We start from the raw sequence: 27349 nt of genomic DNA, 5'->3' as shown, positions 1-27349 counted from the left end.
ACGGAAACATTATCGATAGCGACCACGACGGGAACAGGTGCACAAAAAGAAAGGTTGTGCATTGTCATGTCCATCTCTTTCAAAAGGGTTGAATTGTCTTCGGTTGTTGTTATGGGGTGGGTGCATTTCAATCACTCTCTCTGCTGCAAATGACCTATTCACAAGTGGGCATTGGACGACACATTGAGAGAAAAGGTTCTAGTAGTAGACAAATCTTGACTATTGGACGACACAATAAATGGTGCATTGTTCTATCTTCGAAATTTCTCGACTGCAAAAGAGGCACCGGTAATCAATTTGATTTGACGTTCCATGTAGTAGTTGTAAAATTGGTCTTCAATTAAGTTCGCGAGCCTTAAACAAGTAACTAATGGGTAGACTCGTTAAATGGGTGAATCGAATCAAAAAAGGTCCGATTCAAATCAACCCATTTTAATGCAATACAATTTTAGAAACCTCGACCCAACTCAGCTCCACCTACTAAAATACATCCATATTTAACCCAATCTATGCAAATGTATACCAGTCATTTAATCCACTTTAAGCTATTCATGTGACTTATGTTACTTTAAGACCTTTGTTGGCATCTAATTGCTGTAATACGAGTTCAGCCACTTGATCAGGATTCGAAAGTTGACACCCTTCCTGTCCCATGAGTTTAGGGTGGATTAGGCGATAAACTTGACCTTCCTACCCCCTAGGTTCAGGGTAGATGGGATTTTTATGCCCTTTGTAAACTCTTCACTGGTGGTGGGATCACTAAATTATTTCTGCCATTCAATTCATTAAGAGTTGGTTGAACATACCTGGAAGCCGCCGTGTTTGGTTGAATCGGTATGGATTGATTGAATGTCCCGGGCCCGAAGATGACATCGTTGATCGATAGCATTGACGACCATCGACCTAATCGCATAAAAAAATATGTCTTGCTATGTGATTCATCATCTTATTTTGCTTTTCCTCGAACAGCTTCTTCATGGTAGCTACCAAAGTAAGGTTTGGTACTAATTCTCTCGTTTGCTCTTCCATAAAGTGCTGCGGGATTTCGATGTTGTCCCCTTGGCTTGACTCTGTTGCTGGAGCGGTTGAGGTCTCGGACTGCGTAGTCGTATCATTGGGGTTGTTGCCTGCAGCATGATTTGACTCTGGATGATTCCTTTTTTTGGCATTGTTCTTTCTCAAAACAACCACACTTGTCTCATCGAGCGTGTCAAAAAGATGTTTCATCGGAATTTGATCGATGAAAAAGCCTATGAACATAAATAATGCGGAATATATTAGTGGTGCGTTTCTGGACCAATTGGACAAGCAAACGTCCAAATGGAAGGCGCAACGGTGATGCGATTAGAACTGGTGGACCCGGTTGACGACATCGGATCAGGCTCAAATTCGGTCGGTTGAAGTGAAACGGCGTTCTGAACACAACTTACTGTCTATGGCTGTGACCTATGATGGATTTTAGCAAATCGGGATCGTTTAGATGGGTTTTTTCATTATTTTAATATTTTTTTCTAAGTTATTTTTTTAGGGGCAGTTTTGTAATTTTGATATTTGACGCTTTATAATCCTAGTAGGATTAGGTTTGGGGATATATAAGCTTGTTTAAGGGTTTTCTTTTAGGACAAAACATTACTATCAATACTGAACTGAAATTCGAGATTTTTCTCTTTAAGCAAGGTTTTGCTTGAATTATTCGCTGAACGCTGCGTCAGGTGGTATCAGAGCCTATGGCGACTAGCGATGGTCTTCGTGACAATGATCAGGAGACTGGAGCCCCAACCCTTGGGGACAACGTGCTGCAACGTTTGGAGCAGCGTTTAATGGAACGCTTGGATCAACGATTCGATCAAAGTCTTCATCGTTTCAAAGAACGATTTGACGAGTTAACAGAACAATTTGAAGGTCTCGGTGTTGATAGCGGAACGATAGAAGGCCGAGTGCAGATCTTGCTTGCGATGATCCTGTTGATAGGCTTGTTCTTGTCCGCAGGCAGAATAATCCTTTGTTTTCAGAGAGTTCAGAAGAAGAAGAAATCGAATTTTTTGATGAGGAACGTGCTGATTATGGTGGCAGAAATCGTCATGTAGGATTTCAAAGAAGATATGATAGGAGAGATGAGCGACAGCACTACGGCGATCGTGAAGGTAACAAATTTAATTGAAAGTCGATATCCCTTATTTTAATGGTAGTCTGGGCATAGAAGAATTTATGGATTGGATTGCTGATATAAATAGATTTTTCGATTATATGGAGACCCCTGGTGAGAAAATGGTGTGATTAGTGGCCTGTAGATTAAAGGGGGGTGCGTCTGCATGGTGGGAGAGATTGCAGAATATGATGGAGCAAGAAGCGAAAGAGAGAGTTCGAACTTGGGCTAGAATGAGAAGGATTGTGAAACAGGAGTTCCTTTCATCCGACTATGAGCAAATTATGTTCCAATAGTACCAACATTACCAGCAGGGCAATCGGACTGTACATGAGTATACGGCCGAATTTATGAGATTGGCAGAGCGGAATAATCTATTGGAGACGGAGGGATAGCAGGTGGCCAGATATCTCGATTGGTTGAAACCCTTCATTCGAGATAAAATTGGAGTGCAGTTTCTGCAAAATTTAACTAAAGCCAAAATATGGCGATGAAGGAAGAATTGATGCAGTAAGACAGGGGGAAAAGAGGTTACGAAAATTATCGAGATAGCAGTTCGATAGAGAAGAGCGGCTTAACAATCGCTATAATTTGGAGCAAAGTCAAGAAAATAAGTCGATAGAAAAGTGCCTTATGAACGAGCCGAGGGATAAGAGAACGCAAGCATAGAAAGCTGCAAACCCTAACCCTTATGCTAAACTAGCCGCGATAAAGTGTTACGGGTGTAATCAGCTTGGGCATCGATCTAATGAATGCCCTTAGAGAAAGACCGTAAACGTGATAGCGAGAGAAGAGGAGGAAGATGGATATTGTTGTGAGCCTGATGGTGAGGAAGATGATTTTGAAGATGGAGAAGAGAAGCAAGTAAACTGTGTGGTGCGCAAGATGATGTTGGCCCTAAAACAGGAAGATGACTCGCAGTGTCATCAGTTATTCCGAACCAGGTGCACCATTCTGAGAAAGATCTTTGCTGTGGTTATTGATAGTGGAAGTATGAAGAATATCATTGGGAAGGAGGTAGTGAAGAAGCTGAGAATACCCGTGGAGAAGCATCGTAATCCCTATATGTTAGGACGGATTAAATCTGGAGCGGAAAGCATTCAGGTAACTGAGCGATGTAAAATTCCATTCTCCATTGGAAAATATCATGATGAGCTGTATTGTGATGTAGTAGACATGGATGTATGTCATGTGTTGTTTGGGAGACCGTGGCAATTTGATGTAGATGCTCAACATTTGGGAAAGAGCAATCAGTATAACCTTATGAAGGATTGAGAGAAATATATATTGCTACCACTGAAGAACAAAGGAAAATAAGCTGCTGAAAATAATTTCCTTACCCTTACAAGGAAATTTGAAGCTGAAAATAATTTCCTTACCCTTACAAGGAAAATAATTTCCTTACCCTTACAAGGAAATTTGAAGCTGAGGTTAAGGAGAACCGACAGATTCACGTGCTGGTCGTGAAACAAACAATCGAGACTGAGACTGAATTACAAGTGGAGGAGTAGCCCGAATCAGTTAAACCTTTATTGAAGGAGTTTAATGAGCTGATGCATGTGGAGATTCCATATGGGTTGCCGCCTATGCGTGATATTCAGCACCATATAGATTTAATTCCTGGTGCTGGTCTGTCAAATTTACTTCACTACAGGATGAGTCCTACGGAGAGTGAGATTATGAAAGAAAAGGTAGATAAGTTGTTGTGAAAGGGGCACATTCAGAATAGCATGAGCCCATGTGCTGTTCCGGCTTTACTAACTCCTAAGAAAGATGGGAGTTGGAGGATGTATGTAGACAGCAGAGCCATCAACAAAATAACCGTAGGCTTCAAGTTTCCAATTCCGAGATTTGGATGACATGCTTGATAGGTTGCACGGTGCTAAGTGGTTCTCGAAGCTGGATTTGAAGAATGGGTACCATTAGATTCGGATTCGACCCAGAGACAAGTGGAAGACAGCTTTCAAAACAAAGGAGGGGTTGTATGAATGGTTGGTGATGCTGTTCGGACTTTCTAGTGCTCCAAGTACTTTCATAAGACTTATGAATCAGGTTTTGAAATCTTTTATTGGAAAATTTGTTGTAATTTATTTTGATGATATCCTGATTTATAGTAAGACTGAGGAGGATCATTTGATGCATTTAAGGGAGGTGTTGACAGCTTTGTAGATTAATAAGCTGTATGTTAATCTTAAGAAGTGCAGTTTTTTAACTAATAAGTTGTTATTCTTGGGGTTTATTATTACTACTGAAGGAATAGAGGTAGATGAGGCGAAGGTAATAGCAATCAGAGAGTGGCCGATTCCTAAAACAGTTTCTGACGATAGGAGTTTTCATGGGTTGGTTACTTTCTATCGGCGATTTATTAAGAATTTTAGTACTATCACAGCCCCAATTACTGAATGTATGAAGAAAGACAAATTTCTATAGGGAAAGGAAGCCTAGAATAGTTTTGCTATTTTGAAGGAGAAGTTATGTACTGCACCTATTCTTGCCTTACCTGATTTTGATAAACTGTTTGAAGTGGACTGTGATGCCAGTGGAGTGGGTATAGGAGTTGTTTTATCTCAAGAGCATAGACCAATTTGCTATTTTAGTGAGAAGCTCATCGACGCAAGGCAGAATGAAGCACTTATGATAAAGAATTCTATTTTGTCGTAAGGGCTTTGAAGACCTGGGAGCATTATCTGATTGGGAAAGAATTCGTCCTTTATTCTGATCATGAAGCTTTGAAGTATCTAAATAGTCAGAAGAGGATTAGCAAAGATATGCATGCACGATGGTGTCAATTTTTGCAAAAATTTCCTTTCATATTACAGTACAAGTCAGGTATGCATAATGTTGTAGCAAATGCATTGAGTAGGAGAGCTGGCTTGTTGATTACATTAAGCCAATATATCCTGGGGTTCGAGCAGCTAAAAGACTTTTATACAAATGATGATGACTTTGGGCAAATTTGAGAGTCATGTGCTACTAGTCAACCAATGCAAGAATTTTATGTACAGTATGGTTATCTGATGCGTGGCAATCAGCTTTGCCTTCCTCAGACATCATTACGAGAGAAGGTAATTCGAGATTTACATCATGGTGGACTAGCTGCACATCTGGGTCGTGATAAAACTATTGCTGCAGTCCGGGAGCAATTTTACTGGCCCCAGTTGCGTAAAGATGTCAGCAGGTACGTACAAAAATATTATGTTTGCCAGACTGCTAAGGGGCAATCTAATAATACAGGTCTGTATATGCCTTTACTTGTTCCTAACAATATATAAGAAGATTTGTCCATAGATTTTGTGCTTGGTTTACCACGGACACAAAGAGGCGTGGATTCTGTTTTCGTTGTGGTTGACAGATTTTCCAAGATGGCGCACTTCATTCCTTGCAGGAAGACTTCTGATGCAGTAAGTGTTGCCAGATTATTCTTTAAGGAAGTGGTTCGTTTGCATGGAAACTGTTTGATTCATCTTTGAATTTCAGTAGCACAGCTCACCCGCAGACTGATGGGCAAACGGAGGTGGTTAATAGAATTCTGGGAAACTTGATTCGAAGTATTTGTGGAGATAAGCCGAAGCAATGGGATGTTGCTTTATCACAGGCAGAGTTTACTTATAATAATGCAGTTCATAGTTCTATTGGCAGGTCACTTTTTTCTGTTGTTTATATAAAGACACCTCAACATGCTCTGGATTTGGTACAGTTGCCTAAGCAAGCAAATAAGAGTGTAGCAGCGGATCATATAGCTAAACAGATTGTGGACGTGCATTGTGAAGTCCAACAGAAGCTGGAGGAAGCTAATCAGAAGAATAAAGCTGCAGCAGATAAACACAGGTGGAAGCAGGTATTTGCGGTAGGTGATCAGGTCATGATTTTTCTTCGTAAAGAGCGATTACCAGTTGGATCTTACAGCAAATTGCAGCAAAAGAAGTATAGACCTTACGCTGTCAGCAAGAAAATCAACGATAACGCTTATGTTATAGACCTTCCACATAGTATGGGCACATCCAACACTTTCAATGTTGCTGATTTATCACCGTTTCATGAGTCCACAGAGCCATTATATCCAGATTATGATTTTAACTCGAGGACGAGTTCTTTTCAAGTGGAGGAGAATGAGGCAGAATCTATTAGTGGCGTGTTTCTGGACCGATTGGATAAGCAGAAGTCCAAACGGAAGGCGAAATGGTGATGTGACTAGAACCGGCGGACTTGATCGATGATATCGGATCGGGCTCAAATTCGGTCGGTTGAAGCGAAACGGCGTTCTGAACACAACTCACCTCCTATGGCTATGACCTATAATGGATTTTAGTGATTCGGGATCGTTTAGATGGGTTTTTCCATTATTTTAATATTTTTTTCTAAATTATTTTTTAGGGGCAGTTTTGTAATGTTGATATTTGACGCTTTATAATCCTAGTAGGGTTAGGTTTAGGGATATATAAGCTTGTTTAAGGGTTTTCTTTTAGGACAGAACATTATTATTAATACTAAACTGAAATTCGAGATTTTTCTCTCTAAGCAAGGTTTTGCTTGAATTATTCGCTAAACGCTGCGTCAATAAAGGTACAACGCTGGAATTCAATCGTCGACGAAGCACCAAGGAACTATAGCAAAGATACACGCCGAAATTTAATCGATGACACGAATATGAAAACTATAACTACAGTGGGGGAATTGAAAGATGATTGAAAAATAACATATTTTTTTGTTTGTGCGCACGGGTGGGGGAGCTATGAAGAGTACGATATGGCTATTTAAAGCCGACTATTGACGGTTACCAATGGAAGTTACAAACAATTACCGAACGATTTTATTGACTCCACTACCTTGATGATTTCACTGACTCCACTATCTTGATGATTTCTTCGGCTCCACTATCTTGACGATTACTTTATTCCACTACGTCGACGGTCACTTATTTGACGGTTGCATTCGAGATTGTTGACAACACATTTTATTGATTCCTTCAAATTGTCAATTCACCAAGTTTTCAATTCTTCGATATGTCGATAATTCTATTAATAAATAACCAAACTCTATTCTCATTGATTAAGTCTATCACATGTCAATAATAACTAAAAATTGGTCATTTTTTTGGTGCAAATAGTTAGCTTTGACGATTTGTCCCTCCCTATCTCTGCAATGCTTTTCTCATCCCTTGACAAATGACTTCTATATAATAAGAGCTATAGTTTAAGAATATTGAAAGTCTATGAAGATCAGTATATTAAACGACACAATAAGTTATAATTAATATACAGAATGATTCGAAGCGATTTTACCATAACTTAATGCATGAGTTTCTTCATAAAGGTTTATATTAACATTAATTGTATCATCTTTTTCGCAATCCTAGTTTTTCTCTTTATAAATCCTCATGTACTAGTCATTTGCCCATGCAATGCACCGTTCGATATTTTGTTCACACACCCTAATATCATAGACATTCATTGTATGACTGTTATATGATTATAATTGTATATAGGGTATACTAGACACTGTTTCTACACAGGCAAATGCAAGAATATTCTATTAAGTAACAAACCTTAAATGTGCAAATCATATATTTAGTGTGTACATTATCAATGCAAGACGGAAAATTTCACTTTTTTTTAACCGACGGACTCGGAAACATCACTGATGGCGACGACGACAAGAACAAGCGCACAAAAACAAAGGCTGTGCATCGTCATGTCAAATTGTCAATCCCTTTCAAATGGGTCGAGTGCTTTCGGTTGTTTTGGCGTTATTCAAAGTATACAAATAGGTCACGTATTTAACATTTGACATCTTATGGATAATTTGTTGCGTTTCAATCTCTCTCTATTGCAAGCGATCTATCCACAGGTGGGCTTTGTACTGTACACTTATAGCATCAATTGTCAATCGTTTGATGACAACATTGAGAGAAAATGGTCTACTAATTGATAAATCTCAACCATTGGATAACACAAGCGACGGTACATTGTTCCATCTTACAAATTTCCTGACCGCCAAAAAAATAACTATCCATGTAACAGTCGGAAAATCGATCTTCAATCATTAAGATCGCGAGCCTTACACGAGGAACTTAAGGGTACTCTCGGTCTGTCCATTATGATTCTCCGATGAGTGAGCAAGTAAACAAGGTAAGAGAGAGACATGGGTTGGTTCTCTAGCCTACAAAGCTCCATGTCTGATAATCTTCCCCGATGATGTTTATTCGTTTATTAACAAAATGTCGATGCACTTTTTAATTTAGTTTGGGGTAAATTTATTACATGTGTATCAGTTTGAAGTTTTTCGTACTTAAAAAATTAATTTGAGATAAATTTATCGTAATTATATCAGTTTATGATTTTTCGTGATATTAACTCTAAGATAAAACATTATGGACAGCAGTCATAAACACGCGTGAACACACGTGACAAGTACTTAGAAATTCAAGCCAGACAATAATCGCGCGAGTCAAATCAAGGCAAATTATTCAAGATGAGAAGAGTTTAAAAGTTCTCAAGATGATGATGATGCCTCGGACTTTTCTATCCTTACTGAGTTAACTCCTTCAAATTAGGCTGAGGATGATGCTCGTCACATGCGTGATTTCTTGACCAAAAAAAAAAAAGAAATGCGCGATTTCTTTGCTCATTGCGAATGAATGATGCGGAGAAAAAAGTAGCCCTGACGAGAAAAAAGTTGCTAATTTACTCGGATGTAGCTTGAACGCTCGATTGTGCTAGCGTGGGGGAAAGGATAGGATACTAAGATTGAACAAGACATGATTGAGAAAATCTAATGTAGCCCAAAACATGATGAGATGTTGAATGAGGACATATACTATTGCGGAAGTAAGTGATCGAACAGTAAAATATACTGAATAAAAAAAAAATTGGACACTAGATTTACGTAGATTGATCGTAGTGGCCTACGTACACGGAAAGAGTAGCAACGAATTTCACAATAGATCAAGTGGTACAACGGAGATTACAACTACACTTGAGTCACTCAAGCACTCTAAGTGTTTCCTAAGCCCCAATTTCACCTAATAAATCATGTAATGTTTAGCCCCATAATTCCTCACGAAATAATCTCACAAAGAAATTATACACAAATTTTACTGCAAGATTTAATCGCTACAAATACTCGGATATATGCAAAGTGTAATTCACTAGCAGAAGCTCATCTTTGATGATATTCACAAATAACATCTTCTTATTTATAGGCAAGAATTGGATCCAAATTAGGAAACCTCTTTTTAGAAAAACTTCTCCAATTAAGAAACCTTCCATTCAATTAGGAAACCTATTCAAAATAGGAAACCTAATTGAATTAGGAAACTTTTTTTTTTTAGGCTCAAAATCAAGACATAATTTTAACAATCTCGACGTTTGAGCTAAGTCACAATTGTTTCGTCAGAACTGTACTACTACTCTCCCACAGCCCCTAATGGGCTCAACCGTCACAGACATCTTTCAAGTCCAAGCCGCGCTTGAACTGCGCTATAACCATAGACCTCATTAGAAAACCAACTCCACATGCACCTTTAACCACTCTACAAAGATTTTCCGACACAACCTCCTTAACTGTAGATAAAGCAAAACATCATTGTACATGTACCTAGCCAATATCAGCAGTTATAGCAATCGTTGGTTCTATAAGCTCCACCTCACTACAAGCACCATTTATGTTGATTATTTCACTAGTACTCGCTACCTTAGGAATTTCTGGTTGCAACTCCACCTCAAGCTGAACACCGTTTAGATCCGTATGAACACTGCTATTAACACTCCTCCCAGAAGTACTAAAGACTCGTCAAATGTAACTTCTCTGCTGACAATAGGTGAATTTAATTCCGGGCACCACAACTTATAGTCCCGCTCACCTTGTGCATAACCTAGGAACATGCACTTTCTTGCCCTTTCATCGAGCTTACCATCACTAACTCGAATATAACATGGACAACCAAATATTCTAATAACAAAATAATTAGCAACGTTGCTTGACCATACTTCTTCGGGAGCTCGATATCTAATTGCAGTCGATGGAGATTTATTCATCGGGTAGCTCGCTGTACTAAGCGCATCCACCAGAAATTTCCTAACCATACCAGTACTAGAGATCATTTTATGGGCCGTCCCTAATAATATTTTACTCATCAACCTTGCAATATGTTGTGGTTCATTAGCACTAGTGCGGTGTCTCACTATACCTTCCCTCATGTAGAATTCATTTAACAGCTCCAAGCAAAACTTCATACTATTATCAGTCTGCACCTGGTTGATCGTTTTACTAGTCTCATTTTTGATTAAAGCTCTCAACTGCCTAATTCTAACAACAACATCAAACTTATGCCTAAGCACAAACACCTAGTTCTTCCTTGAGTAGTCATCCACAACTATTATTATAAATATGACACTCTTCTTCGAAGGAAACCGTGACAACCTGCGAACATCTAAGTGAATTAATTATGCAATATCTGTGGTTTCTTTGACAATCGCATTGAACTACACTTTTCGCTATTGATTTAAATCACAACACCTGCATACATTCAATTCGTCAGCAACATAACCACATAACAAGTTCCTTTTACTTAGAACCTTCAGGCTTTTCTCGCTAATGTGCCCTAAACTCATATACCACAATTCAGACTCTTGAACAGATGCATCCGACATCTCCGCGGTGAATTCCGTCACTATCTCACCTTGAAGCTCATACAGGCCATTGTGCTTGATTTCTTTCATTATTACCAAGGCACCTCGAACAACCTTTAGAACTCCACATTATGAAGAATATCGATACCAAGCTAAATCTAAGGCACTAGAGAAAATTAGATTTTTCTTCATCTCTGGAACATGTCTCACTTCAGTCAATGACCACACAATACCATCATAAATTCTTATTCTAATATCACCCAACACCTATAACATCGCACTTCACGTTGTTTCTCAATTGCACTTTACTACTATCCATGTATTGATACGTAGTAAACCAGTTTCTATTTGGTGTAACATAAAAAGAACAACCGGAATCCATAATTCATCCGCCAAAGGATAAATCATCAGTAACAGATAAGACATAATCAGCACTATCCGAATTACTATTTGCTATAGTTGCAATATCATCCGCAAACTCAATTTTAATTTCTTTACCCTTGTTATTTTTCAGCTTAAAGCAATCCCTTCTAAGATGCTCCCTTTTGCCACAACTCCAATATACAGCACCACCAGTCCTAGACTGACTTCGTTTATTCATATTTATACTACTTCTGCTAACATGAGTGTCAGTTCTTCCTCTTCTTTCACATACTAAAGCAGTAGACACATGTTCATCACATTCTCTACTTTAGATGTCCTCACTCAAAATTAAATCTCGAACACCATCAAGAGTCAAGCTTGTTGACCCAGAGGAATTACTAACAGCAGTAATAGTAGTATTCCAACTATGAGGTAATGGGGATAATAGAATCAAAGCACATACCTCATCTTCAAAGTCGATATCAACTGGACTCAATTGACTAACGATCACATCGAATTCATTGATATGATCTGCAAATGATGCACCTTCGCTCATCTTCAAGTTAAACAAATGTCACATTAAATAGACCGTGTTAATCGCAGAGGGCTTCTCGTACATGTCCAACAAGGCTTCCATCAAACCCGTAGTGGTCTTCTCTTTCACGATGTTAAATGCGACGTTACGAGTTAACGTCAGCCGAATAACACCCAAAGCTCGTCTATCCATCAATTCCCAATTAGATTGCTTTATCGTTGCTGGCTTCTCCCTAAATAGGGGTAAGTGTAGTTGCATCTGATACAGACAATCTTTAATTTGCATCTTCCAGAAATCAAAGTTATTCCTATCAAATTTGTCGATTTTCACTTTTCCTTCTTCTGTCGCCATCGATTTGCTTCAACTTAGCCAAGCCTAACTCTAATGCCTCGAATAGTAAATAGACATAAAGAAAATAAATCGGACACCAGATTTACGTGATTCGATCGTAATGACCTACGTCCATGAGGAGAGCAGCAACGAATTCCACTATAGATCAAGCGGTACAACAGATATTACAACCACACTCAAGTCACTTAAACACTCTAAGTGTTTTCAAAGTCTCAATTACACCCAATAAATCATACAATGTTTAGCCCTATAATTTCTCATGAAATAATCTCTCAATCTCGTGAAGAAATTATACACAAATCTTACCGCAAGATTTTATTGCTACAAACACTCGAATATCTTCAGAGTGTAATTCACTAGCAGAAACTCCTATTTAATGATCTTCACAAATAACATCTTCTTTTTTATAGGCAAGAATTGGATCCAAATTAGGGAACTTCTTTTAGGAAACCTTCTCCAATTGGGAAATCTATTCAAAATAGGAAACCTAATTGAATTAGGAAACTTTCCTTTTCGGGCTCAAAATTGAAGCATAATTTTAACATATACTTCAAAATCTAGTATTCTGTGTGTTTTTCAGACGGAATGAGGTCCAAATATAAAGATACTGATGAAAAGTTATGCAACGAGATATAGCAAGCTAGCCGATGTAAGGAATACCTCAGACGTGGCAAGGATTCCAACCATTATAGTCACCTAAATCATGGCGCATTATTCGAGATGTCATTGATTAACCGACCCAAAGACAAGTAGAAAGACTCACCCTTGACCAATGCCTTCCTACTTTTCACACTCACCTCCTTCACCTTCTTCCGCCTCTTGCCGCCTGCCTCCTCCATTAGCTTCCTTATTCCGGCCTCTATTTCGTCCGTCGTCACGACGTTGCTCTCCATCCCGAGATCCCTCCTGTAGTCCATCCTGATCTCCGCCGCGAGGCCCAGCTCCATGACCAGCTCGAATGAGTTGAACTGATGCTCTGCGTACAAAGGCCACGTGGTCATCGCCACGCCAAACCATATTCTCTTGATGGTATAGTGCCATTCGCAGTGCGACACAAACCCCCTGATCGCTGGGTGGGCCAGGACCGCAGCCTACGAGGCCCACCCAATCACTTTCCCGATGCCAGACGTCTGGTCTAGGAACCCCTCAGGCAAGACCTATGTGGAGTCCTTGTAGTTGCGCAGGTACCAATTTTTGCAGTTCGGCGGCGGCAGCTGTAGGGACCATAAGGAGCGGTGCCCATTCCACTCCAGTGCGCATACCATCTCCTTCATTTGATCGTTACCGAAGCTACCCCTGCTCCCAAAGCACAGGAAAACCACTAATGAGGGTGGTTGCTTGTCGAGCCACTCCATGATGTCATCGCCTTTGCGGCCACTATTAGCCTTCCTTTTAATCTCACCTTTCAGATTTAGTATGGGCCCCATGGGGTACACTGCGGGAGCCCAGAGGCCTGCCAAGGACCTCACTGCATGTGAATCGAGCTCATTGAAAGTATTTACGACGATTGCCTTGATTGCTCTCATCCTCTTGGTGTGCTCCAGGAACATTTGGACTGCGTTCTTCATTAGAACCAGGGTGGGTAAGACCTTGGCTGGTAATGGATTCGTGAAACTCGGGAAGTCTAGCTCACCGATCGAGTCCTTGAATTCGGTCATGTCCATATGGCTCTCGTCTTGGAGTGACTGGAGGTGCAACATCAAGCCGAGGAACGCGGCGCTTGACGTGAAGAAGACATATGACGGCACTCTAAACTCATCTGCCAAGTCAATCATGGTGGTGCAGAACGTGTCGAGAACGAACCCCACGAGCCGCCCGGTCGAGCCAGCCAATTTGGCGAGCTCGACAACCATCCACTTGACGTGGGGCTTGTTACTTTCTTATTACAATTGTGCCAATTTAATTATAAAATTTTTGTATTTATGCCAATTAAGTCAATCCGGCTATTTAATAATATTTTAATATTTTTTGAATTTTTATTAATTTTTTTCTTTTCTTCTCTTTTCCTTCTTTCCTTCATTCCTTCTTTACTTTTTTTTTTTCCTTTTCTCTTCTTTTCTTTCTTTTAGTTTCCCTTTTTCCCCTTTGCCAGCCATCGTCGGGCCTTGTTGATTGCCGGTGAAGGTTGACCCTCGCCCGAGAGTGGCCATTGCTAGATCTTGCGAGGGTGACCCTCGCCTGAGGCCGACAACCTCCGCCGGACATTGACGACGCCTATTGATGGTCGGCGAAGGGAAAAAAGAAAAAAAAAAGAAATGAAGAGAAAAGGAAAAAAAATAAAGAAGGAAAAGAGAAGAAAAGAAAAAAAGGAAAATTTTAAAAATTATTAAATAATTTGATTTTTTAAATATTATTAAAAAATTATCTACATTAGTGTAGGCCATGCCACTAGGATGGTTCATGTCTACATCAGTGAATTCTGGCCAAAATTGGCCGATTGGACTTAATTGGCATAAATGGAAAAGGTTTAGGATTCAATTGGTAAAAAATATTTAAAATTGAATTGACATAATTACAATAAATTTAAGATTTTTTTGTTAATTTTTCCAAATCAATTCTAACAAACCTCACGCATTGATGATTCAAGTGAGGACTAATGCTCATGAATAAGGCGATTTTCATGATATTATATTTATACAAAATTCCAAATTGTCTTTGTTCACAAGTTCAGGTCATCGATTGGAAAAAAGCTGAGTAACCATCGCTAAAATTGTTCGTGTATTCAGAAAATGGTTTAGCCTGGTGACATTTCACAGCACAATTCAAACTCATTTGACCGTGGATATATTTAAGTTTAATCAAAATTGCAAAATTTTCAAGTTTAATGTATGTTTAAAATATATATTGGATAGAAAATCATGATTGAAGTGTCGGACTGACCCACCAATTTAGGCGGAAGATCAAAGAATGTTAGGTTATTGGAGACATCAAGGTGATATGCTCCATACATGAGGAAGATTTGTCAACGAGAGAGAAAGAGAGAGAGAGATATTTTCAAGAGCAATGCACAAAGTGCGAGAAGAAAGGACAAAGGGAATACTTGCATCCACGCACCAATGCAACCAGACAAGGACAATGGACTATTCTAGTCCACAAATTCGATTTACAAAAGATTATCAAGTGCCTTAAGTCATCACTGAGATCTGACAAAACACTCGACAAATTCGACGGTCCACCATGTACATGTTAGGCAAATATTTCACCCAAGAATTTTCGCACCGTTCATGCACTCTGATTGATTTTAATTATCCAACCGCCCATTAATCAAGCCTATGCTAAAATGAAATTTTCATACCGCTTTAGAATTAGAATGAGGCTTGCTTAAGAGATGCAATTGATATTCTCAATCATTCAAAGTGAACATGTATTTTAAAATGAAACATGAGAGCATATACTCCTAATGCTAATAAAACTTCATATAAACAGTCTAATCAAACCTTGATTTGTGAGGATTTTAACTAGCAAATCTCTTACTAACCATCATTTCAAGAGTGGATAAGGTCGCTTGATGAAAATTTTTTTTTTACACCGACAGTGTATCTTACATTTCCATGATAACCTGACTTTTATGAGTACAAATTGATCTAGTACGATGAAAACAACCTTTTTTTATTCAACATGCTTACAACGGAAATGCTAGGGTTGATCAAGGCACATTATTCAAGATATCCTCAATCAAACGACCCAAAGATAAGTAAGAAGAGCCACCCTCAAACAATGCCTTCTGACTCTTCTCACTCACCTCTTTCACCTTCTTCGGTCTCTCCCTGCCGACGTCCTCCATTAAATTCCTCATTCTGCCCTCTATTTCCTCTGCTGTCACCACAAAGTCGTTCTCCATCCTGAAATCCCTCCTGTAGTCCATCTTGATCCCCACCGCAAGGCCCAGCTCCGCCACCAACTCGAACGCATTGAACTGTTGCTCCGCATATAGGAGCCATGTGGCGATCGCCACGCCGAACCAAATGCTCTCCAGAGTGTAGTTCCATCCGCAGTGCGACACGAACCCCCGATCACTGGGTGGGCCAGGACCGCAGCCTGTGGAGCCCACCCAATCACTTTCCCGACACCTGCCGTCTGGTCCAGGAACCCCTCCGGCAAGACCTCCGTGGGGTCCATGTAGTCATGTCGTAAGTCAAACTTGCCCTTCGGTGGCGGCCTTCGTAAGGACCATAGGAAATAGTGCCCACTTCGCTCCAGCGCGCAAGCCATCTACTTCACCTGGTCCTCGCTGAAGCTCCCCCCACTCCCGAAGCACGAGGAAACCACCGATGAAGGCGGTTGCTTGTCGAGCCACTCTATGATATCATCGCCTCGGCAGCCACCATCGGCCTTTATTTTAGTCTCTCCCTTCAAATTCAGTATGGGCCCCACAGGGCACGCCATGGGCGCCCCGAGGTCCGCCAAGGACCCCAGTGCATGGGGTTCGAGCTCGTCGAACGTACTAATGATAATTCCCTTTATCGCTCTTATCCTCTTGGCGTGCTCCAGGAATGGTTGGACCACCTCCTTCGCCAGAACCACGGAAGGTAAGACGAGAAGAATATAAAAGTTGGTTAGGTCTGATGATTTGTTCCTTCCTTTCTCTGCAATGCTTTTCTCGTCCCTTGACAAATAACCGCTACACATCACAAGCAATATTTTAAGAATGCTAAAAGTTTATTAAAATTAGATTATTAAACGACGCAATAAGTTAAAGTTAATAAACAAAATGATTCAAAGTGATTTTACCTGAGTTCTATCAGAAAGGTGTGTATGAACATTAACTGTACCAGTCATTTGCCCGTGCAATGCACCAGCCCGTACTTCGTTCACGTACTTCACATGATGAACATTGGGACTGCTGCAAGACCATCATGCGATTGCAAGATTACTCTATTAATTTAGAAACCTAAGGTGTGCAAATTATAAAATTATTCAGCACTCTATCAAAAGTATGGGTCACTTTTCTTCCGCATTAAAGAGAATTTCATGATTGAAAAAAAGTCCACCAACGAAATAAATCGCTCTTCCGACCAAGAAAAAAAGAGAAATTAATCGCTCCTTTCGACCAAAAAGAAAAAGAAAAAGAAAACCATGGCGGAAACATTATTTGATAGCGACCACGACGGAACAGGTGCACAAAAAGAAAGGTTGTGCATTGTCATGTCCATCTCTCTCAAAAGGGTTGAATCGTCTTCGGTTGTTATGGGGTGGGTGCATTTCAATCACTCTCTCTGCTGCAAATGACGTATTCACAAGTGGGCATTGGACGACACATTGAGAAAAAGAGGTCGTAGTAAGACAAATCTAGACTATTGGACAACACGATAAACGGTGCATTGTTCTGTCTTCGAAATTTCTCGACAGCAAAAGAGGCACCGGTAATCAATTTGATTTGACCTTCCACGTAGTAGTTGAAAAATTGTACTTCAATTAAGTTTGCGAGCCTTAAACAAGTAACTAATGGGTAGGCTTGTCAAATGAATGGATCGAATTGAAAAAGGTCCAATCCAAATCAATACATTTTAATGTAATACAATTTTAGAGACCTCGGCCCGTCTCGACCCCACCTACTAAAATACATCCATATTTAACCAAATCTATGCAAATGTAAACCACTCATTTAATCCACTTTAAGCTATTCATGTGACTTAGGTTACTTTAAGACCTTTGTTGGCATCTAATTGTTGTAATACGAGTTCAGCCACTTGATTAGGATTCGCAAGTTGACACCCTTCCTATCCCATAAGTTTAGGGTGGATTAGATGATAAACTTGACCTTCATGCCCCCTAGGTTCTGGGTAGATGGGATTTTTATGCCCTTTGTAAACTCTTCACTGGTGGTGGGATCACTTGACCTAAATTATTTCCGCCGTTCAATTCATTAAGAGTTGGTTGAACATACCCAGAAGCCGCCATGTTTGGTTGAATCGGTATGGACTAATTGAATGTCCCGGGCCCAGAGATGACATCGTTGATCGATGGCATTGATGACCATTGACCTGATCGCATAAAAAATGTCTTGCTATGTGATTCATCAACTTATTTTGCTGTTCCTCAAACAACTTCTTCATGATAGATACCAAAGTGAGGTTTGGTGCTAATTCCCTCGTATGCTCTTCCGTAAAGTGCCGTAAGATTTCGATGTTGCCCCCTTGGCTTGACTCTGTTGCTGGAGCGGTTGAGGTCTCAGACTGGGTAGTCGTATCACTGGGGTTGTTGCCAGTAGCATGATTTGACTCTGGATGATTCCTTTTTTTCGGCATTGTTCTTTCTCAAATCAACCACATTAGTCTTATCGAGCGTGTCAAAAAGATATTTCGTCGGAATTTGATCAACAAAAAAGCCTAAGAACATAAAGGTACTAACGCTAGAATTCAATTGCTAACGAAGCACCCGGGAACTACAGCAAAGATATATGCCAAAATTTAATTGATGACGCGAATATGAAAACTATAACTACAATACGGGAATTGAAAGATGATTGAAAAATAACATATTTTTTTGTTTGTGCGCACGGGTGGGGGGGCTTTGAAGAGTACGATATGGCTATTTAAAGCCGACTATTGACGGTTACCAATGAAAGTTACAAACAATAACCGAACGGTTACATTGACTCTACTACCTTGATGGTTTCATTGACTCTACTATCTTGATGATTTCTTCGGCTCCACTATCTTGACAGTTACTTTATTCCACTACGTTGACGGTTTCTTATTTGACGGTTGCATTCGAGATTGTCGACAACACCTTTTTATCGATTCCTTCAAGTTGTCAATTCACCAAGTTTTCGATTCTTCAATATGTCGATAATTTTATTCATAAATGACCAAACTCTACTCTCATCAATTATGTCTATCACATGTTAATAATAACTGAAATTGGTCATTTTTTTGATGCAAACATAGTTAGCTTTGACGATTTGTCCCTCCCTATCTCTACAAAGCTTTTCTCATCCCTTGACAAATGACTTCTATATAATAAGAGCTATAGTTTAAGAATATTGAAAGTCTATGAAGATCGGTTTATTAAACGACACAATAAGTTATAATTAATATACAGAATGATTCGAAGCGATTTTACCATAAATTAATGCATGAGTTTCTTCAGAAAGGTTTCTATTAACATTAACTGTATCTTCTTTTTCTCAATCCCAGTTTTTCTCTTTATAAATCCTCATGTACTAGTCATTTGCCCGTGCAATGCACCGTTCCATATTTTGTTCACACACCTTAATATCATAGACATTCATTGTATGACTGTTATATGATTATAATTGTATATAGGGTATACTAGACGCTGTTTCTACACTGGCAAATGCAAGAATATTCTATTAAGTAACAAACCTAAAGTGTGCAAATCATATATTTAGTGTGTACATTATCAATGCAAGACGGAAACTTTCATATTTTTTTAACCAACGGACTCGGAAACATCACTAATAGCGACAACGACAAGAACAAACGCACAAAAAGCAAAGGCTGTGCATCGTCATGTCAATCTCTTTCAAATGGGTCGAGTGCTTTCGGTTGTTTTGGCGTTATTTCAAAGTACACAAATAGGTCACGCATTTAACATTTGGTATCTTATGGATAATTTGTTGCGTTTCAATCTATCTCTTTCGCAAGCGACCTATCCACAGGTGGGCTTTGTACTGTACACTTATAGCATCAATTGTGAATCGTTTGATGACACCATTGAGAGAATATGGTCTACTAACTAATAAATCTCAACCATTGGATAACACAAGCGACGGTCCATTGTTCTATCTTACAAATTTTCCGACTGCCAAAAAAATAACTATCCATGTAATGGTCGCAAAATTGGTCTTCAATCAATAAGTTTGCAAGCCTTAAACGAGGAATTAAACGGTACTCTAGGTCTGTCCATTATAATTCTCCGATGATTGAGCAAGCAAACAAGGTAAGAGAGAGACATGGGTCGGTTCTCTAGCCTACAAAGCTCCTTGTCGGATAATCTTCCCGATGATGTTTATTCGTTTATTAACAAAATGTCGATGCACTTTTTAATTTAGTTTAGGATAAATTTGTCATATGTGTACTAGTTTGAGGTTTTTCATAGTTAAAAAATTAGTTTGAAGTAAATTTATCGTAGATATACCAATTTGTAATTTTTCAAGGTATTAACCTAAACATAAAACATCATGGATAGCAGTCATAAACACGTGTGAACACACGTGACAAGTACTTAGAAATTCAAGCCAAACAATAATCGCGCGAGCCAAATCAAGGCAAATTATTCAAGATGAGAAGAGTTTAAAGTTCTCAAGATGATGATGATGTCTTGGACTTTTCTATCCTTACTGAGTTAACTCGTTCGAATTAGGCTGAGGATGATGCTCGTCACATGCGCGATTTCTTGACAAAAAAAAAAAAAGAAATGCGCGATTTCTTTACTCACTCCGAATAAATGATGCAGAGAAAAAAGTAGCCAAGACAAGAAAAAAGTTACTAATTACTCGGGTGTAGCTTGAACGCTCGATTGTGCTGTCGTGGGAAAGGATAGGATACTAAGATTGGACAAGACATGATTGAGAAAATCTAACGTACCCCGAAACATGATGAGATGTTGAATGAGGACATATACTATTGTGAAAGCAAGTGATCAAATAGTAAAATAGACAGAATAAAGAAAATAAATCGAACACCAAGTTTACGTGGTTCGATCATAGTGACCTACGTTCACGAGGAGAATAGCAACGAATTCTACTATAAATCAAGCGGTACAATGGAGATTACAACCACACTCGAGTCACTCAAACACTCTAAATGTTTCCCAAGCCCCAATTACACTAAATAAATCACGTAGTGTTTAGCCCCATAATTCCTCACGAAATAATCTCTTAATCTCACAAAGAAATTATGCACAAATCTTACCGCGAGATTTAATCGCTATAAATACTCGGATATCTTCAGAGTGTAATTCACTAGCAGAAACTCCTCTTTGATAATCTTCACAAATAACATCTTCTTATTTATAGGCAAGAACTGGATCCAAATTAGGAAACCTCATTTTAGAAAAACTTCTCCAGATAAGAAACCTTCCATTCAATTAGGAAACCTAATTGAATTAGGAAACTTTCTTTTTCGGGCTTAAAATCCAGACATAATTTTAACAATTTCCACCTTGGCTCGACGTTTGAGCTGAGTCATAATCACTTCGTCAGAACTTTGTTACCGCTCTCCCACAGCCCCCAATGGGCTCACCCGTCACAAACATCTTTCAAGTCCAAGTCGCGCTTGAACTTCGCATTAACCATGGACTTTATTAGAACACGAACTCTACATGCACCTTTAACCACTCCACATTTTTCGACAAAACCTCCTTAACCTCAGATGAAGCAAAACTATCATTACACCCATATCTATCAGGAGATTGTACATGTACCTAGTCAATATCAGCAGTTACTGTGACATCCTCAATCCAACACCGATTAATTATGCATTATTGAAATTATTCAGTCTCATATAGGCGTCAATCAAGAGGGTAAGGCTATCTTACCATGTTGGACCTTGATTGATTTTTTTTTGGATATTGCACATTACGGCAATATGTGCATGATGGGTGTCCTATGATTGATTAACCTATAGTTTTCATTTAAATGAAACTTCTAAAAGCCTTCATGGAGATGAGACAAAATTTGGTCTTGTTAGGGGAAGCTTGGGCACCACTTTTGGATGAGAGAGGGGAGAAGAGAACCCACTTGGTTAGCTTCTAGAATTGATTTCCCCTAAGCTTCTAGCATGTGCTCTTGTCTTGCATTAATGAGACTTGATGGAGATATTTTAAGAAGGCTAAGCTGGCCTAAATTTAGAGCCATGAGTGCAAGTGAATTATTGGTCTCTCTCTCTCTCTCTCTCTCTCTCTCTCTCTTGCAAGAACACTTAAAGGGTTGTCTCTCTCATTTCTCCCATTTTCTCTCACTCTCACTCACTCTCATTTCTCTCATTGCTCTCTTCCTCTCCCTCCCTTCTCTCCCTCTCTCATGCCACCACCATCACTGCCATATATCCACCACCGCGCCATGCCGAGCCGTCCGTGTCGTGCCGTACTGAGCCGCTCATCGCTCGCCGCCGTGTCATTTGTGCCGTGTTGACGTTCGTAGTTTGAACGGTTTAGTAAGTGGTTCCTCTATACCTTGGCTAGGGTCCTATTCTACGCGCGTCAAACTTAGATTAGTTTTGCTTGAGCTTGTTCCATCATGGGTGTTTTTTATATTCAAGTGGCTGTTGCATGTTGGTTTAGACCTTTTGGAATGAGTTTTGTGGGTTGAAGATTCGTGGGTATCAACTAGAGCTTGAATCTTTGAAGTTTGGTTTGAAAACCAGATTTGTTGATACTGTACCTCTTCTATTTACTATTTTTTTAGAGACTCTTGTGGGCCGAATCTGAAGTTATGTTCTTCACAAAAGTTGTTCGTCACATCTTGAAATTTAACATATTTTAAATCTGAAATTTTTGGAGGTCATTTGGGTCACACGAAAGCTCATCTCCAAACCTTGTTTAAACTGCCCTGAGATGCTGTTTCTCTGACCTTTTTCTCTTTTCGAATTTTGATAAATTTTTCCAAATCTATTTTCAACAAGCTTTCTTCATAAAATTTGTTAAGGACTTTTCTTTTTATGACATATAAAAATTTCGAGGCTTTTTAAGGTGATTTGTGTACTGAAAGAGATGTATTTTGAGGATCGAGTAGTCTGTTCTAACGAGCTGATTTCGGGTTTGACTTTGAGTGACAAAAAGACATGATTACAGATTGAACTGGATTTTGTGCTCTTCATAAGAAATGTTTGCCAAGGTGTTTCTATGACATATCCAAAATCTAAAATTTTTAGAGTTCATTTACTATTTATTTCGAAGGGATTTCGGTTACTGTGCAAAGCTACCTAGGTTTACCCAATTTCAAAGATGCACTATTTTCTTTACGTGTGATTATTTTAGTACATCTTTATGTGTGCGGAATTTAGATGTTCTAAGTGCGTGAGCATGAAACACTCTTGCATTGGCCTAAGTGGAAGATAATAATTGGCTTGAGTGATTGATATGATTGCTTGATCACATAAATGGTTCCGTACTCGTATGATTGCGAGGGACGATGGCCGATGGATTTCAGTTGCTGTTCGCGATAGAATTCGAAATGATGCTCTTAATTGAATGTCATCTTCGAGTGAGGTCAAGATGATGCCGTACCCGGTGGGGCGGGAAGATGCCCAGTTACGCCGGATAACCACCAACGCGAGTGTTGGTCGTGGCCCTGAACGATCATAATAACCGGAACACGTGTGGATGCATTGTGCATGATCTTGATTACTATGTGCTCATGTGATTGTTTGGTGCAATACAAGCCTCGTGTTGTCTCATAATTATGGGGTTATGAGAAAACCGACGTTGTATGCCATCTTTCATGTGTTCATCTTTACAAGGAAGGTTTATAAGTGAAGTGTGCGCAATTTTGCATGAAGAATAATTGCGGTTGTTCACATGTAATTATTTGGGTGAATTGTATGAGCCGACGGGAGGTAAGTATTCGCGGGTGACTATTGGATTGTGTTTGGCATGTTTCCGAGGTGAGGTACCTTCCTACTCGAGGTTTAGAGGTTCTACTTATTGAGTTTTACTCATTTGTTGTTGTTTACCTTTTTTCAGGCCTCTAGATTGGAAACTCGGACCGTGCATTTTGGTGTCCTCGTGGACCAAGATGTGGAGGTGGTCGAGTTCGTAGCACCCGAGACTGACATCGTGTTCAAGGAGTACACAACGACCATATGAGTTGACGAGGTGTTCTTTTTGGGATAGTACTTGTAGATAGAGGAGCTAAGTAGACCCCGATCCCCTCTCCTTTTTGTGATGTAATCGGAAAAAAGACCCGTGTAGTGGGTATGTAATTATCCTTACTTCCGATGGGTTGTGGATGCGTATATATATATCAAGTGTGCTTTTGTATATGTGTTTTGCTTGTTATCCGCTAGTTGTTGTTGATTGGGTGATGTTGTTTATGCTTCCGCATGTGCTTATTCGTTAGATAACGTGATGGATCGGTGACTCCTCCTAGGACGTCACATTTCAATGACTGCTCGGCTATCGCGCGCCCGAGGCTCGGTGGATAGGGTGCGGGGCGTGATAGTTACAGCAACCATTGGTTCTACAGGCTCCACCTCACTACAAGCACTATCTATATCGATTATTTCATCAATACCCGCTACCTCAAGAATTTATAATTACAACTCCACCTCAAGCTGAACACCATTCATATCCGTATGAACACTGCTATTAACACTCCTACCCAGAAGTACTAGAAACTCGTCAAACGTAACTTCTCTGCTGACAACAGGTAAATTTAATTCCGGACACCATAACTTATAGCCCCACTCACCTTGTGTATAACCTAGGAACATGCACTTTCTTGCCATTTCATCGAGCTTACCATCACTAACTCGAATATAACATGGGCAACCAAATATTCAAAGAACAAAATAATCAGCAACATTACCTGACCACACTTCTTCGGGAGTATGATATCCAATTGCAGTCAATGGAGATCTATTCATCATGTAGCTTGCCATACTAAGTGCATTGCTAGGAATTTCCTAGCCATACCAGCACTAGAAATCATTTTATGGGTCGTCTATAGTTATGTTTTGCTCATCAACCTTGCAACATGTTGTGGTTCATTGGCACTAGTGCGGTGTCTCACTATGCCTTCCTCCATGTAGAATTCATTTACCAGTTTTGAGCAAAACTCCATACTATTGTCAGTATGCACCTGCTTAATTATTTTACCAATTTCCTTTTCGATCAAAGCCCTTAACTGCCTGATCCTAACAACAACATCAAATTTGTGCCTAAGCACAAACACTTAGGTCTTCCTCAAGTAGTCATCCACAACTATGATTACAAATCTGGCACTCTTCTTCGAAGGAAATCGCGATAACCTGTGAACATCTAAGTGAATTAATTATGCAATATCCGTGGTTTCTTTGACAATCGCATTGAACTGCACTTTTTGCCGTTGATTTAAATCACAGCACCTGCATATATTTAATTCGTCAGCAACATAACTACATAGCAAATTCTTTTCACTTAGAACCTTCGGGCTTTTCTCACTAATGTGCCCCAAACTCATGCCACAATTCAGACTCTGGAATAGATGCATCCGACGTCTTCGCGGTGAATTCCATCACTGTCTCACCTTGAAGCTCATACATGCCATTGTGCTTGATTCTTTTCATTATCATCAAGGCATCTCGAACAATCTTTAGAACTCCACATTCTAAAGAATATCGATACCCAGCTGAATCCAGGGCACTCAAGAAAATTAGCTTTTTCTTCATCTCTAGAACATGCCTCACTCCAGTCAATGTCCACACAATACCATCATACATTCTGATTCTAATATCACCCAATACCTATAACATCGCACTTCGTGTTGTTCCCTAATTGCACTTTACTACTATCCATACATTGATACGTAGCAAACCAATTTATGTTTGGTGTAACATGAAAAGAACAACCAGAATCCATAATCCATCCGCCAAACGATAAATCATCAGTGACAAATAAGACATAATCAGCACTATTCGAATTACTATCTGTTATAGCTGCAACATCATCCGCAGACTCAATTCTAATTCCTTTTGTTGTTTTTCAGCTTAACGCAATCCCTTCTAAGATGCCCCCTCTTGCCACAACTCCAATAGACAGCACCACCAGTCCTAGACTGACTTCATTTATTCATGTTTGTACTACTTCTGCTAACACAAGTACCAATTCTTCCTCTTTTTTCACCTACTAAAGCAGTAGATACATGTTCATCACATTCTCTTTTTCGGATGTCCTCACTTAGAATTAAATCTCGAACACCATCGAGCATCAAGCTTGTTGACCCAGAGGAATTACTAACAGCAGTAACAGTAGTATTCCAACTAGACGGCAATGAGAATAATAGAATCAAAGCACATACCTCATCTTCAAAGTCGATATCAACTGTACTCAATTGACTAACGATCGCATTGAATTCATTGATATGATCAGCAAATGACGCACCTTCGCTCATCTTCAAGTTAAACATACATCACATTAAATAGACCTTGTTGATCGTAGAGGGCTTCTCGTACATGTCCGACAGGAATTCCATTAAACCAGTAGTGGTCTTCTCTTTCACAATGTTAAACGCGACGTTACGAGCCAACATCAGTCGAATAACACTCAAAGCTTGTCTATGTAGCAATTCTCAGTCAGATTGCTTCATCGTTGCTGGCTTCTCCCAAACAGGAGCAAGTGCAATTTCATCTAATACAGATAATTTTCAATTTGCATCTTCCAGAAACCAAACTCATTCCCATCAAATCTGTTAATTTTTCACTTTTCTTTCTTCTGTTGCCATCGATTTGCTTCAACTCAGCCAAGCCTAGCTCTGATACCTCAAACAGTAACATAGACATAATAAAGAAAATAAATCGGACACTAGATTTACGTGGTTTGATCATAGTGATCTACGTCTACGGGGAGAGCAGCAACGAATTCCACTATAAATCTAGCAGTACAACAGAGATTACAACCACACTCGAGTCACTCAAACACTATAAGTATTTCTCAAGCCCCAATTACACCCAATAAATCATATAGTGTTTAGCCCTACAATTTCTCACAAAATAGTCTCTCAATTTCACGAAGAAATTATACACAAATCTTATCGCAAGATTTAATCGCTACAAACACTCGAATATCTTCAGAGTGTAATTCACTAACAGAAGCTCCTCTTTGATGATCTTCACAAATAACATCTTATTTGTAGGCAAGAATTTGATCTAAATTAGGATACTTCTTTTTAAGAAACCTTTTCCAATTAGGAAACCTTCAATTCAATTAGGAAACCTATTCAAAATAGGAAATCTAATTGAATTAGGAAACTTTCCTTTTCGAGCTCAAAATCGAGACATAATTTTAACATATACTTTCAAATCTAGTATTCTGTGCGTTTTTCGAACGGAATGAGGTTCAAATATAAAGATACTGATAAAAAGATATGCAACGAGATATAGCAAGGGAAAATAGTTTCTAGCCGGTGAAAGGAATACTTCAGACATGCCAAGGATTCCAACCATTATAGTCAACTAAATCATGGCGTATTATTCAAGATGTCATTGATTAACCGACCAAAGACAAGTAGAAAAAGTCATGCAGAATATATTAGGGTGCGCTTCTGGACTGATTGGACAGGCAGAAGTCCAAATGGAAGGCAAAACGGTGATGCGACTAGAACCGGTAGACCCGGCTGATGACATCGGATCGGGCTCAAATTCGGTCGTTTGAAGCGAAACG

At 39.4% G+C, this 27349-nt stretch overlaps 2 pseudogenes; both read right to left on the bottom strand.

The window, feature by feature from the left end:
• Nucleotides 1-12726: 12726 nt before the first annotated feature.
• Nucleotides 12727-14175, bottom strand: LOC115677024 (anthocyanidin 3-O-glucosyltransferase 2-like; annotated as a pseudogene).
• A 1184-nt stretch (nt 14176-15359) lies between these two features.
• Nucleotides 15360-16654, bottom strand: LOC115677023 (UDP-glycosyltransferase 71A15-like; annotated as a pseudogene).
• Nucleotides 16655-27349: the final 10695 nt, after the last annotated feature.

Source organism: Syzygium oleosum, unplaced genomic scaffold (assembly GCF_021117445.2).
Source record: "Syzygium oleosum isolate NSW1041296 unplaced genomic scaffold, Sole_v2.1 Sole_v2.12, whole genome shotgun sequence".
In the NCBI taxonomy this organism is placed as follows: Eukaryota; Viridiplantae; Streptophyta; class Magnoliopsida; order Myrtales; family Myrtaceae; genus Syzygium; species Syzygium oleosum.
The sequence above is the reverse complement of the archived record's forward strand: the minus strand, read 5'-3'. Positions and strand labels throughout refer to the sequence as shown.